The 21,525-nt window shown below is 43.9% G+C and overlaps 1 long non-coding RNA gene across 1 annotated transcript; it reads right to left on the bottom strand.

The window, feature by feature from the left end:
* Positions 1-11,101: 11,101 nt before the first annotated feature.
* LOC136514928 (uncharacterized) lies at positions 11,102-19,931 on the bottom strand. Its single transcript, XR_010773891.1, has 6 exons — positions 19,796-19,931; positions 19,493-19,720; positions 12,140-12,302; positions 11,609-11,712; positions 11,388-11,455; positions 11,102-11,217 (listed from the first exon to the last, which is right to left on the bottom strand). It is a non-coding gene; the product is annotated as an uncharacterized lncRNA (long non-coding RNA).
* Positions 19,932-21,525: the final 1,594 nt, after the last annotated feature.

The following is a 21,525-nucleotide window of genomic DNA, read 5'->3' as shown; positions in this document are numbered from 1 at the left end:
GTTTGAGAAGGAGCATGCGAATGGTGGGACGATGGCCAACATACATATCAAGGGAACCTTCGCTGCTACAGTAGACATTAGTCTTTTGATTCGAATGAGTTCAAACAGTTGTCTGTGCTTAACACATTATTATGTGTTAAGCTATCTACTTGTGTTCTCATTTAGTTTGACACTCGGTGTGTTTTGTTAAAGATTTTGTATGAACAAATTATATTTCGTTTTAATGGATGTCGATGCTTCCTTCATTATGTATTTGTCGTTTTGCGATTATTAATTTAAGCTACCAAACAAAGTGTCGCAACATGAATTATTAATATATTAATCTGGCGTTGCAATATATGATGGCACATATAACAACCACATTTAGTCGTGGCAATAGGTACGATAATCGTGGCAATAGAGAAACTATCTCTTGCAACTACAAAAAGATGACGGTGGCAATAGAGGAATCTACCTATAGCAACCAGATAGTTAGTAACGTGGCAATAGATGACCTGTCTGTAGCAACCAACCTAAGTAACGTGGCAATAGCCTATGCCATCTATAGCAACCATTCAGAAACGTGGCAATATACGACCTCTCTGTAGCAACCAACCTGAAGAGATGTTGCAATAACCTAAGCCACCTATAGCAACCATTTAGGCGACGTGGCAATAGAGAACCTCTATTGCAATGCTTTCTCTGCGTAGCAACAACCACGATTGCAACACCTGTGTTGCGTTGCGCTTGCATTGTGTTGCTACACGACCAGCGTGTCGCAATACGTATCGCTAGCAACGCCTAGTTCGTTGCAATTGATACTATTACCACACCCATAGTGGTTGCAATTGCTTTTGTTACAACACTCACCAGGTGTTGCAAAAGCGTCAAAAGTGTTGCAAAAGAGGGGCTGTGTGTCGCAACTAAAATGTAACCCATTGCATTATGCTATTGCTACCCTTACAAGTGCAACGACATTTAACCAAAAAAAATTGGTAGCAAAATTACTATGGCTACCATTTTTGGGTCTTTTGCTACACTTTTTTGGCGTTGCAGTAGACCGAAAATCTTGTAGTGAATGGCCATGACACTCGACAAAGTGACCATCTGGGAACTACCTGGGAACATGTTTTGCCGAGTGCAATGGCCATTGCACTCGGCAAACATCACAGATTTGTCGAGTGCCACGGTCCAGGCACTCGGCAAAGGTCTCCACTTTGCCGAGTGTCTTCTCGGCGACACTCGGTAAAGTGACCGCATTTGCCGAGTGTCTAAGTCAATGGTGCTCGGCAAATCGGGTACCTTTGTCGAGTGCTTGACCTTGACACTTTGCAAAGCCTTTGCCGAGTGCCCGATAAAGTGCACTCGACAAAGAGGTCTTTGCCGATAAACTGTTTATCGCGCGCCCTTTGAGGCACTCGGCAAAGAAGCCGCCTCCGGTAGTGTATATAGGACTGTAGGAGTAGTTAAATGTGAATGTTGACGATTTTATATATATTGCTGCAAAGTCAAGGATATTTGATATTTACGTGGAAACTAAGATTGTGAATATATGGAAGTACGTTTTTTATAAACAAAACCACGTAATAAGATTTAATAATAATTATCTAAAGGGTGATAGATCTTGCCAAGCTGCTAGTAGTTCAGCTGTCTAACTTTGCTGTCAAATTTTTGTTACGTTTATTTGGACATGGCATTAACACGTAGTAGCAACTAGCAAGAGGACATCATCCACGCCGCATTTGGTAAGTAAATTAACGTTTGTGTTACAGATGGTCCATGCAGTGCCATGTAATATTGAGTCGATTTGTTAAACGACTCGTGTATTGAAATGCTATTATCTCGTGGGTTGTCGAGTAGTAACTCAGAATCACTTGATTTGTGCATAGAACAAACGAATGGTATGGGTCACACGACAACAACTCATATAACACTGCAGAAGTTATCTCATATATGCAATTCTATATTTTAGCTTATGAGACGATTGTTTCACAAAATAACCACTTGGTTCTCCTATTACCTCCCTCCTCTCTGCTCATTTAATTTAGCTATCATAAAAAATCCTATATGCTTCTGTATGAGATGGTCTATATGTGACTGCTGACGCGTTGCCATAAGAGGGCCAAGGCCGTTGTTTCTCAGATCAGGGAGTAAAAGGCAGGAGGACAACAAGACCTTTTTGTGTGGAAACGCAAGTGCGAACAGAATCATGCAACGGTGGGGACACGGCGCGCATGGCGGCACGTGCTGCGTGGTGCATGGCTCTGTGCACCGGCCGGGCCAATCGATGCCTTGAACGGACGTTAAATTAAAAAAGGCAGAATAGTAATAATGAGGTCGCATGCAGACGCACATGCAAGGCACGGAGGAGGAGCCGGCCGAGCGCCGTAGCCGGAGCAGGAGGTGATGGGCACAGCCGGGGCCAGGGGCGGGGCCTGTGAGCCCTCGCGCCGCCCAGGCCTGCTGCGAGATGCATGCAAGCGTGTTTCCCGCGAACAGCCGGCCGGCCGCCGCGCCCGGCCCGGGCCAACCTCTGTAGTGCTACTCTCTTCTGCACTTCTGCTACTGTCTGCCCATGAAGATGATGACGAACGCGTCCCAGCACAGTAGTGCTACTCTCTTCTGCACTTCTGCTAGACTTCCGCAATTCGCTTTGACCCTTGCATTGGCTGCTTTGCTTTGTGCGCAATAAAAATAACCATATGGTGGCTCGCTCTCTCTCTCTCTCTCTCTCGCGGTTTGCAAAACATGGCATAAACAATCTGTCAGTATGATCTTCATCAATGATTAATTGGGCCCTTGGATCAACGTTCTGATCGGGGGCGTCCAACCACTCTATGGTTGGTGGGCCTCCGTCGCACAGCACCATAAAGAGAGGTGGGGGCCAGGGCTCTAATAACAAGGTTGACCTGAGCCGCCGTGACCTACACAGAGAGAAACGCTAACCGATCAAGAGACGGTGCTGCAAGTGACGGGAAGCCGCCACCGACCTCACCGTCGCCTATGCATCGCCACTGGACCGTGCCTCCACTGCACGCCGTTCGACTACGACGCCGCGCCACCAACGACCAACCCTCCGATGACACATCTCACCTCTCTCCCTTTCCTCTCTATCTCTCTAGTTCTACATGTATTAGGATGTGCTACATCTTTTATCCTGAATAGAACTATTCTACCGGCTAGATCTATGCTCCTAATGATCCTAGATGTCTATCAATTCTCTCTTCTCTTCTCAGATCCGAACGGATCTAATCTGTTTCTCACCCCTGACATGATCTATATCTAGACAGAGGGTTCCGATAGGCTAGATCTACTATGAAGCTGGGCCACGTGCTGTTTTTCCATAGGCCAGGCCAAATGAACAGTAGCTAATGTTTTAAGTTTTTATTTATTTTCAGAAGCAGTTTTGACAATTTTCAGAAGCAAATTTCGATGAATTTTGTCAAGTTTTAAATCTCTGTCAAAATTTGAACCAACGGGATAATTTTTCCAGAGAGTAGATGAGTAAAGTAAAATGCTTCTGAAAAGTAGATAAAGAATTTCTCATGTTTCCGCTGCAAAGTTTGACGTTTATTATCTTCCAATTAAATTTGAACCAACGGGAGAATTTAATTTGAAGAGCAGTTCTATTTCGAAAATTATGATTACATTGATCATCTAATTAAATTGGAACCAACAGGAAAATTTAATTAGAGGAGTAGTCTGTTTTTGTTTATATAAGATTATGGTATTGTCATTTTCTGATCAACGTTGATGATGACAATATTATAATGAATTTAAGTTTAAAGTTTAAATCTCCAGTAAATTTTACACCAACGTGGTGAATTTTCCAGAGAGTAGATAAGGACCAAGAAATGCTCCTGAACTAAAAGAATGTATTTCATTTAGTTTTCACTGCAATAAAGTTGATTATCTTCTAATTAAATTCGAACCAACGGGAGATTTTAATTTTAAAGAGCAGTTATATGAATTTTAAGTTGATTTATGAGTTTTATGCATTAATTCTATTTTTTGCCCAACGGTGATGTAGAATTGATGCATAAACACCTTGTATGTTTTTATTCGACGATATCACTCGGCTGTATGCCAACGGGCTGCAATGATGGAGTATGTCAATGAAAAGGTTTGAGTCAAGCCAGTTCAGGACAATTTTTATTAGTTTATTAATTTTTTGATTAAATTGGAACCAACGGAAAGATTTAATTAGAAAATAAAGTATAAGTGAAGTTTTAATCGTCATGACTAAGTTTTTGTATAAATGTATCCTGCATGGGGAGAAGTTTTGGCAAGGTAATTATGCTAGTCCATCCAGCATGGCGGAAGAAGTTTTGTGATGATTCACATGTTTTGTATCCCGCATAGCGAGAGAAGTTTGGATAGCTCTTATGCTGTCCTAGTATTGACCTTGGCGCAATAGAAATGCATAGTCATGGTCAATACTAACCAAAAGATAAGAAAAGATGCAAGTGTGACTTGCAAAAGTATCGCTAATGAAAGACCTCGTTGAGTTCTTAAAGTGAATTAAGGAAAATGTACTTCTAAACGGATCAAGAAATAACTTTATTTACATGACACAATCATGCGAATGAAGTAAGTTATAAGTGTCTCCTCGTTTACAGGCTTTCTGAATAGTTATCGAAATTATGGTAGTAAAGTTCATGCCATATTTTGAAGGAGAGAAAAATATAAAGATCAATTAAGAAAGATACTCTTTATTAAGAGTGAGATAAAGATTAATTAAGATGAATGTGACCATCGGAGGAGTACAATAGTTACAACAATGATACCCCTAAGCAGAGAAATAGCTAAATTTCTGAATTTTTTAAAGTTCCGATAGGAAAATAGCGTAGTCAATCTCAAAGATGTTAATGTGGTGCTTAAAACGTCATATGAGATTTTAACATATTAAACATAAAATAAGATATTTTAAGATACACTATCTTTAGAAAAGATAGGAAGATTTGGGGAGCATGGTATGTAAAGGTATGTAAAGACCTAAGACTTAAAGAAAAGAGGGACTGTGTGCCCACTCTAGTGACTCAGGAACAACAAGTTTCTCAATACCTATTGATGTTGTATGACTAATACAACACCTGTTGTTAGCTCTTCGAAGAAAATAAATAATGTAAATAAGGATCTTGTTATACAGGAGCCTGTAGAATCAATTGTCTATTGGCAATGAATAACAACAACAGCCCTATATGAAAGTGCCAGTAGCTGAGGCCCTAGAAGGTCTTAAAGAATTAGTAAACCAGTTTTTTGATGACTATGAAGTCTATGTTAGTAAAGAAATTCAAATGAAGGGTGATCCCACCTTATTTGAAGAAGCCATGAGAAGCGTTTACTCGTTTAAATGGCTAGAAAGATATAAAGTTGAAATGAATTCGAAGAATACTAACGATGTTTGGGACTTAGAAGTAATTTCTAATGGAGCCAAAACAGTAGGCTGTTAATGGGTCTGCAAGACAAAATATGACTCCAAAGAGAATATAGAAAGATATAAAACACGACTTGTGGCAATATGCTTTAAGAAAAGAGAAAGAATAGATTATAATGAGAGTTTTCTCTCAAGACTTATGTAAGGATTCTTTTAGAATCATAATGGTGTTAATGGCACGTTACGATTTAGAGTTACATCAGATGGATGTAAAGACGGTATTTCTCAACGGGGATTTATATGAAAACGATTACATGACACAATCCAAAAGGTTTGTTGTGGAAGAAAAGAACATATGAGATGCCGCATGTAGAAATCCATTTATGGGTTAAAAGTATGTCTCTAGACATTAGTATTGAAGTTGATGAAAACGATAATAAAGTTTGGGTTTTAAAGAAAATGAGAAGGACAATAGCGTTTATACGAAGTTCAAGAATGGAAAATTTATTTTCCACATCCGGTGAATAGATGACATTCTACTCACTAGTAGTGATGTTAATCTGTCATTGGAGAAGAAGTTTTATCCTCAAGTTTCAATGTAAATGATCTTGGTGAAGCCTCATTGGTTCTGGGAATCGAAATTCACCGAGATAGAAGAAAATAGGGTATTAGGACTATCACAAAGACATACTTAGAAAAGATTCTAAAGAAATAAAGTATTCATGCGAGTAAACCTACGCCTGCTCCTATAATCAAGGGTAATAGTTATGGAAACTTCAAGTGTTCCAGAAACCGATATGAGATCGATCAAAATGAACATGGTTCCATATGCTTCAGCAATTGAAAGCTTGATGAGTGTACAAATACAAGTAAGAACTTACCCTGATGTAGTTTATGTATCCGGGATATTTTGGCAAAAGTTCAGTCCAGATATAAATGACTAGAATGGAGTTGAAAATGTCTTATAATTTTGCAAAGTATCATAGGCCTCATGGTGAGTAAGAAATGACAAGTACTCTCAAATAGTTGTGGGTACAAAAGTTAAGTCTTGGCGAGATGTGTAGTGAAATCCATAGCAGCTGCTAACACTCGTAGTTGGAGTATTATTGTGGAAAAGCTCCAAAAAATAGTTGTAGTGTCATCAGTAATGCATACCATAGTATAACTTGTCATGAGGCTTAAGGAACAAGCAAAAGGAGGTTAAGGAAATTTGTATCCGGATTTAATAATGGTAGACAATAGCAATAACCATTTAAAGTAAGTTAACTCCTAAGACAATAAGTCAAGTGTGCTGCCAAACACATTGACATTAAGGTATATGTTGTAAAGGAAAAAAATCCAAAATCATTTTGAAAGCATTGAGCACATAAGTACCGAGTAAGTACTTATGGATCCGCTTAACAAAGGCTAACCACCCAGTGCGTTCAGAGAACACATAGTCGACATAGGTTTATGGGAAAGCAATTGATTTCTAGATAATAAGGGCCTAGTTGAGTATCTGTTTCAAAATAGAGAGGTGCATTATAGTTGTTTAATCTAATGGCAACAGACTATGATGATGAGGCACGCTCTATGCACTGATCTGTGATGAAATGGAAACAAAGATAAAGTAAGTTAAGTTTAAGGAATAAGGTGAGATCAAGGGAGGGAATGTTAATTTGATCTCCACTAATTGGTCCAATGGTCAATTGGGCCCTTGGATCAACGCCCTGACCGGGGGCGTCCAACCACTCCATGGTTGGTGGGCCCCGTTCGCACAGCACCATAAAAGGAGGTGGGGGCCAGGGCTCTAATAACGAGGTTGACTTGAGCCGCCGTGACCTACCCAGAGAGAAACGCTAACTGGTCAAGAGATGGTGCTACCAGCGACGAGAAGCCGCCACCGACCTCACCGCCGCCTCTGCATCGCCACTGGACCGCGCCTCCACTGCACGGCGTTCGACTACGACGCCGCGCCATCGTCGACCAACCCTCCGATGACCGGTGACATCTCACCTCCCTCCCTTCCCTCTCTGTCTCTCTAGTTCTACATATATTAGGATGCACTACGTCTTTTATCTTGAATAGAACCATTCTACCAGCTAGACCTATGCTCCTAATGATCCTAGATGTCTATCACAACCGCCCCGGCAGCCGCCGGCCACCGTGACGACCGGCCAACGTTAACGGTTTATCCGTGTCCGGTAGCATCATCTAGCTATGTGACCATATGATTAATTTATCTTACGATAGAGTATCTAATGATGCACGACACCACACGAAAATATTTAATGGCTCCATTAGCGAGCGAGAAGAAACACTGTCGTAGTATTCGTGGTGGCGGTGGGCTGACGACGTCGGTAGTGGAGTACTCATGTAGGAGTAGTACTGAATAATGGAGGAGAACATAGGGGAACGCAACCCACACAAACACAATGCCAGACCTAAAATCTTTCCCTCTGCTCGTATCGATGCATGTGATGGCCGGTTATTGTCGGGCTTCCCAACAATGACATGCATCGATTCAAGGTATATGCATGTTCACATGTCACATGATGGTCACATGAGCTTCAGCTCAATCAACCACACATATATGAAGAAAAAATTGTGATGAATATGGTCAGGTAGGCCAAACCTACTCATATCATCAGTAAAGCAAATAAACTAATGCTCGTAAACTATACTGCGCATCTCACTAACTAGAACTAGCCACCTTAGTCTAAACTAACCTCCCCACATCTCAAGATTATTTCAATTTCTTGTCAAAGATATGTGTAGTCATATTGGTTTATTATAAAAAATAGAGTCTCCCAATTAATTATACTGTCGATGCAGATATATCAAACACTTCGGTTAGAATATACAAATTTATCTAGACTAACGAATTATTAAACTATATACCATAATACAATTTAAAAGAATATGTTAGTATAATTCATATATATATATATATATATATATATATATATATATATATATATATATATATATATATATATATATATATATATATATATATATATAAGGAAATATTTGCCATGATTGTTTAAACATTAACACATACATTATTCATTGCTTATGCATGCATGTGCAGTGAATCTATATGATGGAACTACATTATGTTTACTTTAACAATTCTAAACATATTACTTTTATTAGAACATGGTACTTTAGAATGTGTGTGTTCACACAATATATGGTTATTTAAACATTTTTCTAACATCAAATGCTAGTAATACATATGTAAACTTTAGAGGATATTTAATTTTTTTAGTATTTACATGCAAATTAAAGGGTTACCTGGATTATCTATCATAATGGTAGCTAGATAATTAGATACAAACTTAAGGTTACTTTATATTATCTATCAGACATGGTATAGGTGGTAATTCCTATACCAATTTATAAGTTCCTTTATGTTGTTTTTTTATAACTGTCAAGGTGCATAATTATTTAGTAAAGAGAATAGATCCAATGGCCGTTATTATCAGTTATGATTAGTGGCTATATATCAAACTTAAGGCCCGATTTTTTCTTATTTTTGTGAGAATTTCTATGGGTTATCCTTTTTCCTCACAAATCTGGTGAGTACTAACATAGAGACTTTCTTAGGACCTCTACTTAGAATTCCTAGGAATTCATTTTTTTTATTGTGATATATATTTAACTGAAACCTAATCTTAATTAAATTGTATAAGCTCTTGTTGTATTCCTTTCTGATCATGAATATATATTTTAGTTTCCAACTTTTGATTTTATTAGTTGTTGTAATTTTTTATACACATATTATTTTAAAACTCTAATGCTTGTATCATTTGTTCAAATTTTTAGTTTCTATTGATTATGTGTCCTAGGCTCCTAGCATAAACAATTGTTAGTCTATACTGTATCATGGCACTTAAGATGTCAAATTTCCTATATTGAAGATTTGTATGTGTAATAATATTGTTTTACAAAAACAAAAATGTGAATAAAATTGAATTATTAGTATTCATATGATTCCATCAAAATATAATAACTTATTTCAAATAAAACTTATAAAAAGATATTGTCGTGGAGTATTAGTATAATCAAAACAAATTGCAAGTATCATTGATACTAGAACATCAGGGCGCCCTATAATGATTTGGAAACAAAAGCTTTTGTCCTCGTTACATAGACATGGTTTTATAATTGAGTTAAATACACCATAGGTCCCTGAACTTGTAAGCGTGTGTCACATAGGTCCCTGAACTTGAAAAATACATTTTGGCCCCCTAAACTTGTTAAGTGGTACACATAGGCCTCTGAACTTTGAAAATGCATTTATGACCCACTAAACTTGTCAAGTGGTACACCACAGGCCCCTGAACAGTAACTTTTGCTATTTTTTCAAAACTTTTTTAGAAATCCATTTGCAACGCTCCGTATACACAGTCATATATATATACGGTACAGAGCAGCAGGGCATCCATCAGGCGATATGATGCAGCAGGGTGAGACAGGAATGCAGTAGCCAGTAGGTTTGGCATTGAACATGTAACTGCATGCTCGGCGTGCATGCCTTGGTACAGCGGCGCCTGACTCGCTCGCTCTCTTGTGCCTGACTGCCCCTGCCTGCTATTGCCTCCCTCCATGGATGGAGAGACACAAGGAGAGAGAGAGAGACAGACAGACCTGCGCGGCTGTGCCGCCGCTGCTGCCGGCGTCTGGCCGGTGCTGCTGGTGTTGTTGGCGTGAGGAAGAAGAGAACTGGTGCTGCTGCCGTGCGCGCATGGCATGGCGCATGCGACCCAGGCTGAGGCCGGCCGGCCGGGTGACCGGGTCAGGTCAGCCACGCACATGCATGCATGTCCATATAAGTCGCCATGCGCACACCTACATATATGTCGTCGTAGCACATAGTACACCGCACACACATCAGCACATGCATGCATGCATTGTACGTACCAGTGACCGACCACTCATGCCAACGCAGCAGCAGCAGCTCCGCCGACCCGGCCGGCCTCACTCTGCTGCATCATATCGCCTGATGGATGCCCTGCTGCTCTGTACCGTGTGTGTGTGTGTGTGTGTGTGTGTGTGTATATATATATATATATATATATATATATATATATATATATATATATATATATATGACTGTGTATACGGAGCGTTGCAAATGGATTTCTAAAAAAGTTTTGGAAAAATAGCAAAAGTTACTGTTCAGGGGCATGTGGTGTACCACTTACGAGTTTAGGGGGCCAGAAATGCATTTTCAAAGTTCGGGGGCCTATGTGTACCACTTAACAAGTTTAGGGGGCCAGAAATGCATTTTCCAAGTTCAAGGACCTATGTGACACACGCTTACAAGTTCAGGGGCCTGTGGTGCATTTAACTCTTTATAATTTTAAATAGTAGCAACACTAAGATCTAACCAGAAACATTGGTTTTTATAGTCATTGTCATCATAACCACGTTGTCAGCACCTAAAATTAGGCATATCACACTAACAAATACGTAGCAAAAAATTATGAAACCAATCACTTCTCCCATTCCAATAGCACAATTACGGTTTATATGGCCACCGCAACACGTGATGATTCTGTTTAGCCATCCATTACATAACCATTCACTACATGCATGATCACTGCACTCTGCAGCTAGCCCTTATAGTTCCTAATTGAGCCACACGTTGGATAGTCATTCATTATATAGCTACAAAACATCTTGGTGAAAATAGCTAGAATGCTAATCCAGAAGTGCAGAGGCCATTAGAATAGGTTAGAAAACGTCAGAGACAATAGAATGATAAGCTACACATTTGAAATCTGCAGCCATGAGGTTTCCGAAAAACACAGAGCTGATCATTAAAATGACAAGGCCCCATGATGCTGAATATTTTTTGCAGTCAAACTACCCTGTAAATAGAAAAAAGGTCATCAGAGATACATTACTTAAACTAGTTTGTGGAAGCCTTGAGGTATGATGTTTATAGATTGTAAAATGGAGTAAAACTTCGATGCATGTTATATCATTACTCATCATTGAACAGTTCGATCAAGGCAAGTAAAGTGGAGTGAGGAGGTACCTATAGGCTCTGCAGCACCATATGTGAAAAGTTCCTCAATTGTTTCTTTGGTAGGTGACACACAAGTCCTAGAATTAATAAGTTGTCATATTACGTACACAGAAGCTCACCATGCAATACGCAGATGAAACGATTTTAGAATTTATTGTTGGTGTCGCTGACCTCTTCTTGTGGTACTCTAGAGACTGAATTACTAAGGCAAGCTGCAAAAATTGTCTTACCATAAATGACGGTTTTACTAAGTGTACACAATATGCTCAAGCTCCTGAACGACCTCATATTCTTCTCCTTCGACAGTACTGCTGACTGTCAATGTGCAAGAATCCTAAAAAAACACAAGTCAGAATGTTCAGTTCTAGGAAATAGGGAAAATTACAGCTCAAAGTACATATATTTGAAAAATAATAGTGTCATATAATATAAACATCTGTAGCATTTTATAAAACTGATATTAGAAACATTAATTTGTGTTTTGGAGCAAGCACCTCGGTTGATGGACTCTTTTCACAGAAATGAAAGAACAAGTCGTTAACTTCATCAGACATCTTGGACTATCTTAACAATTGAATATAGATTAAAGCACAAACACCATCAGACATCTTGAAGACCTTTGCATTAGGCAAACACTTTGGTTGAAGGTGGCATAAAGTTACCGATGGAAGGCAGGAAATAACAAAAAGGAAGCTATATATGAACATATATCATCAGTCAAATCAGATTAATTAACATATTTGGAGTTATTGGGGACTTACATTCGGCATGTCATCCCCTCGTATATTTGGCGCACATCAGTATTGAGAATCTTGTATTCTAAAATAAAGCTTTTCAAAAAGAAGATTGGGCTGTCATTTCTGATTGTAACTGAGTCAGATGCTTTCAGACTTCACAATACATGAATTTATGAACCTGCAAGCTCTGAGTGGAGTTGCTAGGAACCTTGGCCCTGCTAGAGAGGGACCGTAGGTTGTATGCGTGGGAGGTTGGAGGGCGAGGTCGAAGTGCACGAGGAAGACGGCGCGGCGGCGCCGTGGCTGTAGCGAGGGAGCGGCGGCTGCGGCTGCAGCCCTAGAACCCTCGCGTAGCTACAGTAACAACGCCCTAGAACCCTCTACTGTTCATGTGTGAACAGTAGATCGTCTAGGGTTAGGAACTCCCGGCTCCCAGGGGAAGCCGGAAACAATAGATTGTTTCTGCTTAATTATCAAAATAGTCTTACAAGGTATTTATAACTCTTCTCATCTAATACTAGAAAATAAATTCTAATAATTTCAATAATTCTAATAATAGCTAATACGACTGCGACAAGTAGACTTGAGGCCTTCCTGGACGCGGTCTCCTAGCCACGAGCAGGCCTTCTACGGCCATAGTGGAGGCCCGTCATAACAGGAGTGCACAGAATCAAAGAAAATAGTATAAAGACATATAAGGATAGAATGCAATTGATTTATTTTGAACTAATGAGGTATGACATTGGGCAAGAATACAGTAGAACATGCGAAAACAACATTAATGGGGTAAGCACTAACTCTGAAAAACTAATTTGCATGATTATAGAAACTCTTCTGATCATGTTACTATAGTGAAACTCGAGTACAAATGTACTACATTTTTTTCTCTACCATCCTGAAAATTAAAAACAGGAAGTGCAGCAATTGATTCAAATCAGAAGTAGAGCACAAATGTAATTTCCAAAATATGCCAATTGTGGAAATGTATCGGAAGAATTTCCAAAATTAAGGGCAATGTTTTTCTTGCAATATTTATAGCTTATCAATATTTTCAAGGTTATTAATTGCACAACCAATCCTATTGCTACACAATGCTGGTTTCGATTCTAATATCCATGGCTAGAACCAATTTCAGCTCTGGACCAGGTATGTGTTAGCTAATCTATTGTTACCTCGTGTAAACACAGCAAGGGAAGGCGGCGCCGAAAAAGCCCCCTGTTGTGATACTGTAGCCGCTGTAGGTGCAGACCCCGCACGGCTCACCTGCAGCACTGTAGCCATGCAGTGGCCGGCGCAGAGTCAGTCCTGTATGTTATCTAGTTACTGTTACAGCATGTGGGCTGTACTAGAACTAGATAGATAGAGTTGTATAAATAGACTACCACGGCAACTCAGTAAAGAGAGTTCAGATTTGCCATCACACAGACAGGGCTTCGGCCAACGCTGGTGTCTTGTATTGTGCGTGCTTGCTCTGTTCTCCCTTCTTCTAGCTCTGGTCGTAGTGTGTGGCACGGACAACGCCTACTCGTGGTCGGCACGGCTAGTGGGTGTTCGGCAATACTAGCGGGTGCTCGGCAAGATCGGCTGAGTGGTTCACTCACCTGAGCCGGTGATCCTGTGGGCCAACAAGTGGTATCGAAGCATTGTCGAGTGCCGTCGCCATTCTAACCGATGGCGATGACGGGCAGTTCGGAGTTGGGCGACAGCAGTGGCACTGCTGTGGCTGCCCAGCCACGAGAGGAGGTCGTTGTTCGCACGGTGCGGGAGGTCAGCGGCACCTGTTGGCCGACGCTGACTCGCACCAACTATGGAGAGTGGTCGGTGACCATGAAGGTCAAGCTCAGAGCCCGACGGCTCTAGAATGCTGTTGACAAGGGCACCAACAATGAGGAGGATGACATGTCAGCGTTGGAGGCTATCCTCGCTGCTGTACCAGCGGAGTACAGGGAGTCGTTGGGGGCGAAGAACTCGGCTAAGGAGGTGTGGGAGGCTATTGCGGCGATGCGCGTCGGTTCCGACCGCACAAAGAAGGAGACGGCCCAGCTTCTGAAGCAGGAGTACACCCTCCTCAAGTTCAAGGATGGTGAAATGGTGGAGGACTTCTCCCTCCGCTTGCAGACGCTCATCAGCAAGCTGAAGAGCCATGGCGTCACCATCGACGAAGAGGAGGCGGTCTCCAAGTACCTTCACTCCGTTCTGGCAAAGTACATCCAGATCGCTCTCTCTATAGAGACGATGCTAGACTTGTCCACCCTCACCATTGAGGATGTGATAGGCCGTCTGTGGGCAGTGGACGAGCGCCTGGAGCAGGCGACAGCAACGAAGGACAGCGGAAAACTCTTGCTGACGGAAGAGGAGTGGGCTGCTCGGAGGAACTCTAGGAAGGCAGCCTCCTCCAGTCGCGATGGCAAGGGCAAGCACCGCGATAGGGCTTCTTCGGAGAAGAAGCAGGTCGACCCCAACACCTACCGGCGTTGCGAGAAGATGTGCCATTGGGCACGAGAGTGCCCAAATCGCAAGCGGGAGAAGAAGGCTGAAGCTCACCTAGCGTGAGCCGATGATGAGGATGAGGCCACTATCCTGATAGCGACGTTCTGTGCACTGCACGACGCCGAGGTCGAGAAGAAGGAGGAGGCGACGACGGTGGAAGGACCTGGGAGGGCCCTGAAGACCGTCAACCTCGACAAACTATGCGCCCAAGTTCACCTCGGGCGTGTAGGCGCTGACCAGGAGCAGCGGTGGTATCTAGACTCTGGTGCCAGCAACCACATGACGGGCTCTAAGGAATCCTTCTCCGAGCTCAACGGTGATGTTACCGGTACGGTGAAGTTTAGTGTTGGCTCAAGGGTGGCTATCCAAGGGCGCGACACCATCATCTTCAAATGCCAGAACGGGGAGCACCGCGCGCTAACGGATGTGTACTACATCCTGCAGCTGCGTTCCAGCATCATCAGCATTGGTCAGCTGGATGAGTGCGGTAGTGAGGTACTGATCAATGACGGAGTCCTTAGGATCAAGGACCGGGAGTAGCGACTTCTTGCCAAGGTGAAGAGGTCCCTAAACCGGTTGTACCTGCTTGACCTGAAGGTAGAGCAGCCGGTGTGCCTAGCGGCAAGGCACTCCAAGGAACCGTGGATGTGGCATGCCCGGTTCGGACATCTCAGCTTCGACACGCTTGGTCGGCTGGAGAAGATGGTCTGAGGACTACCCCACATCAAGCACGGAGGCGAGCTGTGTGATAGCTGCCTAGCTGGGAAGCAGAGGAGGCTACCTTTCCCAAAGGCGGCCAAGTATCGCGCAGAGGAAGCTCTTGAGCTCATTCACGGCGACCTCTACAGGCCGATCACGCCTGCTACATGTGGTGGTCAGCGGTACTTCCTCCTGCTCGTGGATGATTGCAGTCGCTACATGTGGCTGCAACTCTTGACTAGCAAGGATGAAGCGACGGCGGCGATCAAGAAGTTCAAGACGCGTGCGGAGGCCAAGAGCGGCAAGAAGCTCCGCGTGCTGAGGACTGGTCATGATGGTGAATTCACTTCGGTGGAGTTCGCTACGTACTGCACGGATTAGTGTGTGGGGCAACACCACACCACGCTGTACTCGCCACAACAGAATGGCATGGTGGAGAGGCGGAGCCAGACGGTGGTCGGCATGGCTCGATCCATGATGAAGGCCAAAGGCATGCCGACAAAGTTCTGGGGTGAGGCGGTGACCACGGCGGTGTTCATCCTCAACCGCTCTCCGACCAAGGCCCTGACGGGCAAGACGCCATTCGAAGCTTGGTATGGGTGCAAGCCGAATGTGTCATTCCTCTGGACATTCGGTTGCATCAACCACGTCAGAAAGACAAAGCCAAACCTCACCAAGCTGGAGGACAGGAGCACACCGATGGTGTTCCTGGGCTATGCGGAGGGTACCAAGGCGTACCGGCTCTACAACCCACGTGGAGACAAAGTTCTTGTCTCGCACGACGTTGTGTTCGATGAGGAGGCGGCTTGGGACTGGAGCAGTCCGAGCATGGGGGAAGCTGGCGGCTTCACCAACACCTTTGTCATCGAGCACTTGGTCATCCACGGTGGTGGAGACGCTGTGGAACAGGTGCCGAGCACTCCAGGAGGAGGGCCGAGCACTCCGAGAGGAGTGTCGTGCACTTCTGGAGGGATGCCGAGCACGCGCAGGAGTGGTGCCAAGAGGTTCTATTGTGGTGGCGACCACTCCAGGATGGGTGCCGAGCACTCCCATGGTAGAGCCAAGACATCTTGTAGTGGTGCTGACCACTCCAAGACTAAGGCTGGACACTCCTACAATGTGGCCGAACGCTGCAGGAGTTATGACGAGCTGTCCAGAAGTAGTGCCGAGCACTTCAGGTGCTATGCCGGGCACTTTGGCAGTACAGGGAGCTCCATCGATGCCGATCGAGTTCGCCTCACCTCCAAGTGACATCACTGAGTTCGTGGACGCTTACCACGAAGGTGAGGAGGTGCGGTTCCGTAGGTTGGATGATATCGTCGGTGGCACAGGTCCCTCAGGTCTGGCGGGCAGGCTGCTCAACGACGTAGAGCTGCTACTCATCAGCGTAGAGGAACCACCCATGTTCGCGCTAGCCGAGCATGATGGAAACTAGCGACGGGCGATGCTGGAGGAGATGAAGGCGATCGAAGAAAACGAGACTTGGCAGCTCGTCGATCCACCTCCAGGATGCCATCCGATCAGCCTAAAGTGGGTGTACAAGGTCAAAAGGGATGAGCTCGGCGCCATTGTCAAGCACAAGGCGCACCTCATCACCCAAGGCTTTGTTCAGTGTGAGGGCATCGACTTCGAGGAGGTCTTTGCACCAGTAGCGCGTATGGAGTCGGTTTGTTTGCTACTAGCCTTGGCAGCAGCAAAGGACTGGTGTGTCCATCATTTGGACGTTAAATTGGCCTTCCTCAATGGTGAGCTGGCGGAAACAATCTTCGTCAGGCAACCTCTAGGGTTCGCCATCAAGGGAGAGGAGCACAGGGTGCTCCGACTACGCAAGGCGCTCTACGGGCTACGGTGAGCATGGAACGCCAAGCTTGACGCCACGCTGGGCGAGCTTGGGTTTCAAAGGTGCACAACCGAGCACGTACTCTACACGCAACGACGGGGGAAGAAAGAGCTCATGGTCGGCGTGTATGTGGATGACTTAATCGTCACCGGCGCGCGCACGGAGGACATCAACAGCTTCAAGTGCGAGATGGCGGCTTGTTTTTGAATGAGCGATCTCGGCGCACTCTCCTACTACCTCGGCATTGAGGTGAGACAGGGGAAGGAGGAACTCACGCTCAGTCAGAGCGCATATGCCTCCAAGCTGTTAGAGAGGAGCGACATGGTGGAGTGCAAGCCATGCGTGACTCCGATGGAGGAGTGGCTGAAGCTGACGAAGGCCAGTACCGTGGCGAAGGTGGATGCAACACTCTACCAAAGCATCATTGGTGGTCTGCGCTGCCTAGTCCACATGAGGTTGGACATTGCGTTCGCCATGGGCTACGTCAGTCGCTTCATGGAGGATCCCAGAGAGGATCATTGGGCTGCGATGAAGCGGCTACTACGCTATGTCAAGGGGACGGTGAATCATGGGATCATCTTCCCAAAGACCGGCGGGAGTAGGCTGCAGCTCACGGTGTTCAGCGATGCAGACATGGCGGGGGACATCAATGGACGACGGAGCACCTCTAGCGTGCTTGTCTTCCTCGGGTCAGCTCCAATTTCATGGCTGTCGCTGAAACAGAAGGTGGTGGCGCTATCTACGTGCGAGGTAGAGTACGTAGCGGCAGCCACAGCGGTGTGCCAAGTTATGTGGCTATGCCGGCTGCTGGGCGAGCTGACCAGTGTGGAAGCTCACCCACCAACTATGATGGTGGACAACCTGCCCGCCATCACCCTCGTGAAGAATCCAGTTCTGCACGACTGGAGTAAACACATCGACGTGAAGTTCCACTTCCTCAAGGAATGTGTTGATGGAGGGTAGATCGTCATCAAGGTCATCGAAACTGGTCGGCAACTCATGAACGTCCTCACTAAGTCGCTCGGAAGACTTCGACTCACGGAGCTGAAGGAGATGATCGGTATGGAGGGGGTACAAGGGTTAGCAGTAAGATTAGGGGAAGATTGTTAGCTAATCTACTATTACCTTGTATGAACACAGCAAGGGAAGTAGGCGCCGAAAAGGCCCCCTGCTGTGATACTATAGCCACTGCAGGTGCAGGCGCCGCACGGCTCACCTACAGCACTATAGCCATGCAGTGGTCGGCACAGAGTCAACCCTGTATGTTATCTAGTTACTGTTACAGCATGTGGGCTGTACTAGAACTAGATAGATAGAGTTGTATAAATAGACTACCACGGCAACTCAGTAAAGAGAGTTCAGATTTGCCATCACACAGACAAGGCTTCGGCCAACGCTGGTGTCTTGTATTGTGCGTGCTTGCTCTGTTCTCCCTTCTTCTTCTAGCTCTGGTCATAGTGCGTGGCACGGACAACGCCTACACGTGGTCGGCATAGCTAGTGGGTGCTCAGCAACACTAGCGGGTGCTCGGCAAGATCAGCTGAGTGGTTCACTCGCCTGAGCCAGTGATCCTGTGGGCCAACAGTATGCATGACAACAATACATAAGGGAACATGTATTCACTATTAGAGAACAGACTTTAGAACGATGTCTCAATTTGGCATTAGCCTCGGCATTTTTTGCCCCTGGGACTAGAAGGCCTTTAGTCCCAGTTGGTGTCTCCAACCGAGACTAAAGGTCCCTGCCCAATGGCTAAACCGGGACTAAAAGTCCTCCAACCTTTAGTCCTGGTTGGTAATACCAACCCAGACTAAAGGTAGACCCTTTAGTCCCGGTTGATAACACCAACCCGGACTAAAGGACCCTTTAGTCCCGGTTGGTAACACCAACCGGGACTAAAGGTCCTCTGATGGGTTAGTTCAAAAGGAAAGCATCCCATCCATTGTTAGATGTGTTGTGTAGGTGGGGTGATAAGCTACGCGCGAGGCAGTGCATGAAGTCTTGGATTCGAATCTCACAGGGCGCAGCGGTGGGAGGCATTATTTTTTTTAAAGTTGGGAGGATCTTTAGTCCCGGTTGTGGCAAACCAGGACTAAAGAACAGCACCTTTAGCCCCGGATTGCTAGTCCCAGTTGGGAAACCGGGAGTAGAGCTAGTTCCCAACCGGTACTAAAGCTCATTTCTGTAGTAGTGATTAGCACTTAGCAGCATGCATGTTTTGAATGCAAAAAACACTTGAATATAGGATTGTATCTTTTGTTTGTCAAACATTGTAATTTCAGTGAAGTCATATCATCTATATCACAGAAAAAAAATCAACATGTAAGGAATAAAAAAGAAGAACATACTACGTTTATGCAGTTCCTAAATGCTGAAGAAACGGCGCGGAATGGGGAATGGAGAGGGACGGGGCGTCGATGGCCCGGGGTTGCAGGACGCCGTGGGGGACGGGACGGGGTGCAGACGCCTTGGAGCTACTAAGGCATGTGTGCTTAAGTTGGAGGTGGAGGATGCTGGCCTTCCGGGCTGCCGCTGGCCGCCATTGCCGAGGCGCCGTGAGGCCATCCAGGTCATATCTGAGAGAGAGAAGAGAAAGCTCAACTTTAGTGAACAGATCTTGGAGAGGATGTGGAGCTGTTGCTGAGCCATACCCTCGTGTTCTCGCCGCCTGCTCTGAGCACGCAAGAAGCCGAGAACCGCGGCCTCTAGGCTCTGAGCATGCGGGCACTACCGCTCCACCATGAACGCGACCCGCCACGACGTCACCATGGCCGAACGCCACCTCCCTATAGATCCGGGTACGCTCCTCCAACACGGCGAGGCGGAGAGATGAGGAGGGAAGCGATGATGGCGGTGAGGCAGAGAGGAGAGATCGCGGCGGCTAGGGTTTTCGGTGCCACCTAAATTGCCCGTGCGCGTGCGGGAGCGAACCGCGGATTGGGTTGACTTTAGACTACGGGTTAGTTCCTACAAACTTTGAGGGCTTTTTTGCAAAATGTGCAGAGACAGATGTCGATGCAACGATGAGCCATCGATGCTCCGAATGTTGTGGTGCTCGCAGAATCGAGTGGGTTTTAAACAACTGAGATGTGGTTTGTTAAGGGAATATTTTTTCACACAATAAAATATTAAAATAAATATTTATCCTAATGTATGCATGTTGGTCTACATGGTGTCACATAACAACATTCTTAGTTTTAGTTTAGTGATAGAAGTGTGTCATTTAGGAATATATATAATATACTTTATTGTAATTTCTTAGGTTAGTACTTATATGCCAATTTTGAGTTATATTCAATTTTATCTTTTAGAATGAATAATTGAGATATAAATTAAAGGTGGTACTTTATATTATATTTCATAATGATGTATGTGGTTTCTTTTATATGCAAACTAGGAGTTATATTGCATTAGGAAAAAGTCTACATAATCCCCCACCTATCCAGGGTAGACTACTTTACTCCCAAACTATAAAACTGGATTTTCTACCCCCTCAACTTTCTAAAACCAGTCAAATAACCCCCCCCCCCCCCTAAATGGTCTGGGACGGTGGTTTTGCTACCGTGACAGTGATTTTGTCTTTTTTTAATTTATTTCTGCTGAATCTTTGAAAAATCATAGTAAATCACAGAAAAATCATAAAATGGAAAATCCAATTATGTTGGACTCCACATGAGTAGATTTACATAGTGAACATATAATATGACATGCTTTAGAATAAAATTTTTGCTATAGCTTTAGATATATGTTTTTCTGTAATTAATTGAAATAATTCATAGCTGCAGCTTCTATGGTCCAATTGTGGTGAAAATTTTATGGTGGGCTACTTATTGTATGCTTAAACTATAGTAAAAATTTCATACTCATTGGATCATGTATAATTTAGTTATAGATTTATTTAGGTTTATGCTTGTTAAATCTATGTTTTATCTATAACTAAGGTATACAAGATCCAATGAGTATGAAATTTTTACTATAGTTCAAGCATACAATAAGTAGCCCACCATAAAATTTTCATCACAATTGGATCATAAAAGCTGCAGCTATGAATTATTCTAATTAATTATAGAAAATCATAGATCTAAAGCTACGGCAAAAACTTTATACTAAAGCATATCATATTATATGTTCACTGTGTAGATCTACTCATGTTTAGTCCAACATAATTAGATTTTCCATTTTATAATTTTTCTACGATTTACTATGATTTTTCAATGATTTAGCGAAAATAAATAAAAAAGAAAAAGATAAAACCATCGTAGCAAAACCACCGTCCCAAACCGCTCAGGGGTTATTTGACTGGTTTTATAAAGTTCAGAGGGTAGAAAATCCGATTTTATCTTTTGGGGTGAAGTAGTCTACCCTAAATAGTTGGGAAGTT

The sequence above is a fragment of the Miscanthus floridulus genome, chromosome 17 (assembly GCF_019320115.1).
Source record: "Miscanthus floridulus cultivar M001 chromosome 17, ASM1932011v1, whole genome shotgun sequence".
NCBI classification, from domain to species: Eukaryota; Viridiplantae; Streptophyta; class Magnoliopsida; order Poales; family Poaceae; genus Miscanthus; species Miscanthus floridulus.
This window is presented reverse-complemented; position numbering and strand designations above follow the sequence as displayed.